Raw genomic sequence first — 9,972 nt, forward strand, 5'->3', positions numbered from 1 at the left:
CTCACTATAAGAGCAAGATGGAGATCTTTGACACATATATTTTGTTTTGCATAAAAAAAAGGGAAAAAATTGTGGCATATTTTTCCCCAAAACTTGTTAGTAGCTTCGATTTCACGAAAAGGAAGCTATTGAAATTAAAAACATATTTGCTATGGAAAATGAGTGCTGTATGTAAATTAAAGACCCTGTAGTCAAAGGTTTGAAGTTGGTCTTTTAAAATTTGGTCTTTTTATCCCTCAAAAAAAAAACTTGGTCTTTTAAAACCCAAGCGATCCTTCTGTGTGAAAAAACAACATGCAAATTTTTCAAGTTAATTTTAGTTGATCTTTTCAGTGAGAAATCCCCTAGCCAATTCTTGGTAATATATTACTTTTCCCATTCTTGACCTTTGTATTTCATTTATCAAGAAATTTGACTAATTATCAATTTTTCAAGTATATGCTGAATTCTTTTTTTTTTTCTAATTTAATGGGAGATTCCAAACTTTACAATGTGATAGGGAAAGAGATGAGAGTTTGAAAAGTGAATCAAGAATTTTATAATCACTTGACTAACATCCCTACTAGCTAATTCTAAATTTGGTCTTGCGTCAATGATAAATTGAATTTAACAAGGAAAAAATTTTGCACTACAAAATCTTGATTCTAACCTAGAATTCAATAAAGAAATGCTTTCTTTGTATTTTTGTTTGTTCATTTAATTATTCATTGAAGAGTACAAACAATAAGAGAAAAACTCATATTTGTCATCCCACCAAGAACTTAACCAAATAATGAAGTCACTAGAGATAACTACATAATTCAGAAGTCATGTAAATATAAAACTATTGGACCAATATGGCACATTTGAAAAACTATGCAATGGTTGGTCATTATCCTTCTCTCTCTTCAGAATTTATCCATAATTATATATTTCGCAAAGGCTAGTTGCATCTCTTTAAATATTGATATTAGTTCACTTGATTAAAAGCCCCAATGAGTAATAAAGCATAAAAAGGATATATGTACCTTCAAGTATGGTCACAGATCAGTAGTCTTCTACTAAAACTGTCATACTGAGGAAATTTGCTCTTCTACTCTCTTTACAATAAGTAATACTAACTCTCAGTAATGGGTTTATGAGAGTTTCATGTCACGTGAGAATAGGAACCGGGCCACTTCTCATCACAAAATCTCCAATGATGACCTTTATTATGTTAGGAAATTGGATTAATTTTTTAAAGCAGTTTCTTAATTTGTGTGGAAGTAATTAGATTCCTAATTGATTTTAGTTATTTGAAGTAGTAGCCAAGAAATTTCATGTCTTGTTTAAAATTAGAAGTTATTTCCTATTCTTTACAAGTCGAGAAATTAGCACTGATTTCCTTACTATTTGATTTTTAACCAAATAATGTTCTTTATAAATAGATGAGTTGGCATACTACACAAGGTACATACAAGGGACATACAAGAGCACACAAAGGGCGATATGCAACCATATACATGGAGTGAAAGAAGGTTCTTAGGAGATAAGAGATGGTATACAAAGGTTGGATTTGGATTCAAGTTGTCTTATTGGATAGGGTTTTCCTCTTATAATACAGAATGGATTTTCTCTCCGTGGATGTAGGTTCAATTATGGAGCCAAACCACGTTAAATATTTTATATCATTTATCTTTTATACTTGTGGATTGTTTGTTATTAAATTGTTATATATTTGATATCTTAATAGTCGTGTATTCTGCGCTTGGATCCTAACAAGTGGTATCAAAATTTGGCTACGAGATTGCACTACTCACAGACACTTGAATCCCAGCAAACTGGCATCAAAATGGGGTTCATGGTTGGATCTTGGTTGACTATTGAAATTAAGTGGGTTGGTAGCTATTACCAATTGAACAATTTAATAGGTGGTATCTTTGTTTTAAGAATTTGGTAAGAAACATTGAATGTGAAGGACGGAAAGTCCAAAAATATGAAAATACTTAACGGTGAATCTAAACAGGTGATTCAAGAGTCAAGAAAAAGGTGGAATCCAATGTTGATTTTAGATATAAATCGGTGGAGACTTTCTTACAACTCCAACAGTTGTTACTTCATTTTAGATGGTTGTTAAATTTGGATTATGTTATTTAAGTGGTGTGGCATATGTCCTAAAGAAACAAAAGAATTTAATTTCTAAATGTCAGAAAACTCTGATGGCAACGAGTTTTACATTGCAAGTAGAATTTTGGAAATCACACATGGCGAGATAGTCCTGACAATGAAAAGAAGTATGGTGATTTTACCACTTAGTTGCCTCAATGGTTAGAAATAGAACTCACAGAGGGGAATCCTGAATTGCAAGTGATGGTGAGAAAAAATCCTACAATGGGAGATGGTAAATTGAGATACCTTCTCGCGAGTCAACTGGAGGTTGGATTCGGAGTAACTACACATGTTCATTTATCGATTGAATCAATTCGCTGTCAGGACTATATTGATTCGAACGTATAATTTGGTACCATATTATTCGATAGTTGAAAGTAAATTGTTGTTAAAAGAAATATTTGCCAAAGTGGAGATTTGTTAGGAAATTAGCTTAATTTCTTTTAGAGAGGTTTCTTAATTTGTGTGGAAGTAACTAGTTTTATAATTGGTTTTAGTTACTTGAAATAGTAGCCAAGAAATTTCTTATTTTGTTTAGAATTTAGAAGTTATTTCCTATTCTGTACAAGTTTAGGAATTAGTATTGATTTCTTATTGTTATTTGATTTTTGGCCAAATAATATTATATATAAATAGGGGGTTGGCATACTACACAAAATATACATAAGGGACATATAAGAGTACACAAAGGGCGATACGTAATCTTATACATGGGGTGAGAAAGGGTTCTTGAGAGATAAGAGATGGTATATAAGGGTTGGATTTGGATTCAAATTATATTCTTATATAAGATTTTCTTCTGATACTAAAGAACGGGTTTTCTCTCATGGAACCGAACAACGTTAAATATTGTGTGTCATTTATCTTTTATGCTTGTGGCTTGTTTGTCATTAAATTATTATATACTTGATATCTCAATAATCGTGTATTCTGCACTTGGATCCTAACATATCACACTCTCATCCACATAAAATTTGCGACAAAGACTAATTTAAATTTTTTTAAAGCCGCACATTAAATTTGTGGCAAAAGTGCTGGACTGTTTGATCAATGGTTGAAAAAATTTTTAAAAACCGCAAATTCAAATTTTCATCAATTTGCAGCTAATTTAAACTGTTTTTAGAAGCCACACATTAAATTTGCTACAAAAGCTCTAGACCGTTGATCAATATTCATCAACGCTTTATCCAAAACGAGTGTATTCTTTCTCACACAACCCGAACTTCAGCTAAAACTTCAGACTATTTCTCTCTCGCACAACCCCAAATTCCCCTATCTTCTCCTTTGTCTTCTAAAACGAGTGGCATCGACAAGGATAGTTTCAAGAGTAGATTCGGTAGCAAGTTTATTCGCAAAGCCACTGTCAAAGTCTGTTTATCGGCATTGTCATTCCAAGTCCTAGGTAGAGATAAAAAGTGGTAGATTTCTTACAACCAGATGTCCATTTGTGCCTCCTGTCCCTCAAGAAGATGAAAATGTACATTAGAAAGAGCCTCGGATTGAGCCAACAGAGTCAAGCCCTGTTTCACAAGACAAAGGGCCCCATACTGAGTCCACTCCTGAAGTTCGTGCCTCAAGTTCTCAGCCACAAGATAAAGGCAAGGATCCAGCAACTGAAACTAGTGATGATGATGATGAGGAAACTGAAAAAGAAGTGGATCCTGCCAACAGTAAATTAAATGATCATCAAGAAGGGGGTTAGAAGGGAACATGGCGGACACTAAGACTCACCAATAGAAAATTAAATGATCATGAAGAAGGGTGGGGGTAGAAGGGTACGCCGCGGACGCTGACTCACTAATAGTAAATTAAATGATTTGTCAAAAAAGAGGATAGAAGGGTGTGCGGCGGACGCAGAGACTCACCAACAGTAAATTAAATGATTGTCAAGAAGAGAGATAACATGGTGCGGGGTGGACGTTGAGATTTGCCAACAGTAAATTAAAAGTGATTGTCAAGAAGGGGGTAGAAACGTTGAGACTCACCAACTGTAAATTAAATGATCGTTAAGAAGGGGGATAAAAGTGTGCACAGTGGACACCGAAACTTGTCAACAATAAATTAAATAATTGTTCCTGAATCTAGATTGTTTAGTTAGATTTAACCCAAACCCAAACACCTAGTAGGAGAATGAAAATGTACTCCAGACCTAGACTGTTGGTGGGATTAAATTCAAGCCCAGACCACTAGTGGAAGAAATAAAAATACAAGTTTTGAATTATTAGACTTGGAGAATGAAATGTATGCTACTCAAACATAATAAACATAAAATGCATACAACGACAAACTTATTTGGTAGATTTGCCAACTTTTTTTGATTTTTCAAACTTTAGAAGAAGAAATGAAAGAAACCTCTCTTTTTTTTCTTTTTTTTAAAGTCAAAAGTGACGAGTTTTGAAACTTGAAGAATATAAATGAAAATTTTCTTTTGAGGGATTTGAGAAATGCATACATATGTCGCTATCATCTTGATTTTTCAAAAAAAAATTTTTTCATAGAGCCAAATTTAAAATGCATTGTCAAAATCGAAACTCGCTCCTTTTAAAATTTGCCCCAATGTAAATCATGCTTAACTAAAAGAAAAGAGGAAACAACTGTGACAAAAACATTACCATCACCGTGTGATCTCTTTGGTCTTGAGAACCATGCAAACATGATCTTTTGATGTCAAAACCTGCCTCCCAAGGACTATGCGACAAGTTGTCTTGAATCTTCTCAATTTCCCCTTTTGATGTCATTCATTTGAATTTCAATAGCGGCAAAAGAATAATATTGTGAAGAGAAATCTGAACGGACATAAACACCAATTTTTTCAAACTTCAACCTCTTACTGTCCATTCATGATTCTCTTGCATTTGAGAGCTCTACCTTAGCGCCCTTTTGGGTTTTCATTAAGGTTACCTCACTCTTTTTCTTTTATTTTCTTTTTCAGTTTTCTTCATTTTTCATTTTTCTTTTCTTTTGTTTCTTTTTTTAACTTTTTTTTATCTTTTCTTTTCTCTTTTTTTTTTTAAAAAAAAAGGTGTCCTTTCAGGTTTTCCCATTGAGACATAGACAAGGCAATTTCAACCTCAACTATACCAATTCAGTTATATTCCGACAATTAGTGGCATCAATAAGACAATCTTCTCTGGCAGGTTTCAAAAGAGATGTATTTACCTCATTTACCAAATGATTAAGAAAATTTTTCTTAAAAAATACTGCAAAAAGGGGCGGTCAATAATGTTTTGACTCTGGTAATGAGATTTGACAGGATGTGAATAAAAGGTAAAGGGTTGAAGATATATCATGAAATATATTGAAAATAATTCTGAGATCACAATCTTTCAAAATTTGTCCCAATTTAAGCCTGATAAGAACTAAAAATTTGTCCCAATTTAATTCTAATTGGACTTCTCTTTTCTTTCTTCTTTCTGCTTTTTTCTTCTTTTTCATGTCTCCTTTCTTGCTCCTTTTTCTCTTTTCTTTTCTTTTTTTCTCTTTTCTCTTTTCTCTTTCTCTCTCTCTCTCTCTCTCTCTCTCTCTGTCTCTCTATAAAACAAAGAAATAAAATTGCCTCAGTGTGAAATTTGCGATCTTAAGGGATTGCCAGGTGAAAAAGAATTTGTTATCTTGAAAGGTCAAAGGGGAAAATTAAGGATAACATGTTTAAATAAAAAAGGAAAGAAGGCCTGTCTTGAACCCATCTTTTGCAGTAATTTTGAAAGAAAATATTCATAGTCAAATGAAAAACTTTTTGCTTGTGTTTGCATTAACTGGTTGAGAAAAAATTTACTCATCTATCTCCATGAGAACCAGCGCTCCTCTGGACAATACTCTTTGAATAATGAATGGTCCTTGCTAAGTTGGAGCAAAATTTCCTTTAGTTTCCTCTTGAATCAGAAGAATTCGCTTTAAAACCTTGTCCCTTACTTCAAACAAGTGAGGTTTGTCTTTTTTGTTATGAACATGAGTCATCTATTGTTGGTAACATTGTTCATGACAAACAGCATTTAACTTCTTTTCATCCATTGGAGACAGCAATTCATGGCTTCATGACCCATTTGGTTTCTTCTAGTTGGGCTCAATTTAGAAATATAATCCCAAAGTGAAATGCTCCAAAAGTTCAAAACGAAAAACTTCCAAAATTGAAGTAAAACTTTTTATTTCCTTTTCTTTCACTCTTTTTTGTTTCTTTTCTTTTCTTTTCTTTTCTTTTTTTCAAATTTGGTTGCTGAAGTATGTGCTCATTCTGAATGGATAGCTAACCCTCCACTTTGCAATGTAGTATTATTGCCCTCTTTCTTTTTATTTATGATTGACCTTCAAACTTGCAAGATTTTGACTTACGCTTCTGTCGCGCCCCACTTTTTGATGTGATATGTGTAGTGTGGTGTGAACGTGTGCAAAATGAAAATAAAGGCCATGGGACTTGATAGTGCGACGGTTTGGCCATATAAAGTTCAAAAAGGGTTTTTTGTATCCAAAAATGGAGTCGCCACTTGGTACGGAGTTAGGGTGTACCAAGTCACCCAAAAATGATTTTTGTTTTTGAATAAAAAAAATAAATAAACCCTTTTAGAGAACTTTTGGGTCTACGTAACCAAAAGAGGGATCGGGGGTCACATTTGACGAAGGGGAAGGCAAGGATAAAAATCCAAGGCACCCCTTCGACCTAGCCAAGGCTAGTTGCGTGACTTAAACCAATTTTTCCTAATTTTTCTACCCAAGGTATGTATCGCGTGTTGGATATGTCTATATGAATGCACAAACCTAGACCTAGGGGGACATGGGGGAAATTTCTCTTCAAAGGGTGAGTGGTGCCAATCACATTAATTGTGAAGCCCAATAATGATCCTTCGGAGAGGTCACACATGATCCTAAATGACGTAAAAATGAGTGGAATGCATGCTATGTGAAAATGTGAGTTTGTGAAGTGGGAAGAATGATAAAAATACGATATAAGTGGACGTGTGCAAATGTCTTTGAATGCAAATATATACTCCAAGTGCAAGTGGGCAAAAATGCATGTATGCAATTTAAAGAAAAGTACGAAAGTGTCGGTGTGCAAATGAAGATGAAAGTACTCGTGTGCAAGTGAAGATAAAAGTGTTCGTGTGCACGTGAAGATAAAAAAGTGTTCGTGTGCAAGTGAAAGTGATAAAAAAGGTGCATGTGTGCAAATGAGACAAAAGTGAAAGTGTGATGATAGAGTGGATTGAGAATGCATGAGCCTAGGGAATTCATGCATATTGGGTACGGGGAGACCTAAATCGTGACTCAATTTGCCCTTTTATAGAGAGGATACAAGCGTGCTAAGGCTTTAGAAAAAGCCACACTCGTCTATATCCCATATTTAAGGGGACTCTCCAGGCAAATGAACCCTATAACTAGTATGAGATGCAAAAATCCTAACATGAGGGGAAAAGGGGTTCGAGGAGCATGCCAAATGATAAAACTAAGGAAAAATGCATGATATGTAGTGAACAAGGCAAATAATGCATTAATGAAAGAACAAAGGAAAAATCCTTTCTATGAATTCCTACTAGCATTAGACTAGTGGAAACGATAAAAGAAGCCACAACTAGCGTTGGACTAGTGTGGTGACGTACATTCATCCATTCCATTCATTCATGGCTATGAAAGCAAGTAGACATGCCAAAACACTTGTAAACACGTAACACGTAACACTTAGCATGCTCCTAATAAAGCAATTAAACATGTAGCAACAAAAGCAAGCAACCAAGGGGAAGGGGAAATGGACCAGATGCTCTCCGAGCCCTATCTATTACAAGCCAAGAGGTGTACACATACCCCATAAAACATAAAGGGGAAGGGGAAATGGACCAGATGCTCTCCGAGCCCTATCTATTACAAGCCAAGAGGTGTACACATACCCCATAAAACTTAAATAAAAGTAAAAGCAAGTAAATGCATGCAAGGAGGTAAGGAAAGCAACGTAGACATGCAATTCACACTTAGCACGTTGGATCACATAGGAGAAATGAAAATCAAGGAGATAGAGGTTACCTCCCTTGCAATTGGGGTCAAAATGAAGTGAAATCACTTATTTATCCTCCAAAATAAAAGAAAAGGTCAAGGTACCAATTTATTTGGGAAAATTAAAGAAAATAGGCAAACACAAGCTCACTTGGTCATAAAGCCCTTAAAGTCATGAATGAAGTGCAATTGAAACAAAGCATGGTAGTCAATTGAAACAAACAAGCAATGAAGTTGTAAAATTAAAAGCTACCAAGGACCAAATTGAGGAAATCATTCAATTGATTGGGCCATAACAGGACAAGGGGAGACTTGGGGGGTCAAAGTGCAAATTCCAGAACATATTTTCATGTAAAACATGCAGCTACGTGACTTATGCTTCTACCATTCTTTCTGCAATTTTAACCATTCTTTCGCTCCTGACCATCTCGCACAACAGCAGGAAAACATGAAACAGAAAACATGCCGTCTCAATCAGAAGATACAATCCAGCTCTCTAGCATCAAGAACATGAGCTAAACCTCCCAAACTGTGTGGTAAACCCAACTTCCGGGACATGAGTGCACAAAGCAGGAGAAAAGAAAGAAAAGAAACTTAAAATCTGCTGCAACTTTGCCACATTTCTGCTGTAAAGTTGCAGCTCAAGGTGCACTATGCTCGCCATGAATGCGCACTTAGACAAGCAAACAAGGGAATTCGAGGGTAGAGAGGAACTGAAACATGCATTTTCCAGAACTTTATGCAGCCTAGTCGAAGCTCTCCTCTTCACAAGAGCTTCTGCAACTCTCAGATGCAATGTACAAACATTTTCAGCAAGACAACACAACAAACGTCTGCAAACCAATTCTGGGCAACGTTTTTACTGGCAGACTCTCTTTAAAGCATCAGATTTGAACAACAAATCAGGTGATGAACCAAAGCCAAAGAGCAGGAACATAGCTAATCCCAAAGACAGAAATAATCAGATTCACAAGATCATTAAACAAATTTGGATGTGTGAGCTTGAGACAGGGAGAGGGAAGTGAAAAACGCAGCTCCTATCAATCATTGCTGCGACAAAATTCTGCTTCAACCTTGCAATTCAACCCACGCTGATATTATATGAAAAGAGGTCAACTAAAACTTATTTTGTTTGCGGGTTAGAAATCTCACAAACCTTCAAATCCCCTTTGTTAATACAATCCAGGTACACAATTAACATCAAACCAGATTTTGTTCAATCAAGACTTCCACCCATTTTATTATCAAGCATGCTTATCCAGAGAATCAAACTCCAAGCAAACAGCCAAAAACTCAACGTTTACTTTGCTTAACATCGAAGCCCAAACACAAACGACAAGAAACAACAAAACAACAGCCAAAGAAACATCAAAACAGACTTGTCTTTAATTTTAAGCCATTTTCTGTGCTTGCTTATTCAACTACGCAAAGACTGATTGTAACATTGAGCAGAAACTTATGGATGGTACACACAAACAAACGCCAAGCAACTCAAATTTCATATAGACCACGGGCTTCAACAACCCAACAAAAAGACAGATTCTGTGCGCAGGGCTGCAACTATTATGTTTGAACACAAAAAGAAATCCAGCCGAAGAGAGCTTGCAAATCTGGAAAATTTTTACAACCTTCCTTCGGCAAATTTAGGGTTGAACATCAACTAAATGAAGCTAGGAATGACTCCTATACCCTGTGTTTCATGAGTGACAACAACACAAGCTCTAAGCACAGCGATGTAAAACTAGTACCCGGGTTATCCATTTACACAAAGAGAGGGAACATCATATCGGGAGAACAAGCTAGATTTCCAGAATTTTCAACATGTCTACATTTATCTTGAGTAAAACGGATTACCTTTGTCGCCTA

Source organism: Coffea eugenioides, chromosome 8, assembly GCF_003713205.1.
Source record: "Coffea eugenioides isolate CCC68of chromosome 8, Ceug_1.0, whole genome shotgun sequence".
NCBI classification, from domain to species: domain Eukaryota; kingdom Viridiplantae; phylum Streptophyta; class Magnoliopsida; order Gentianales; family Rubiaceae; genus Coffea; species Coffea eugenioides.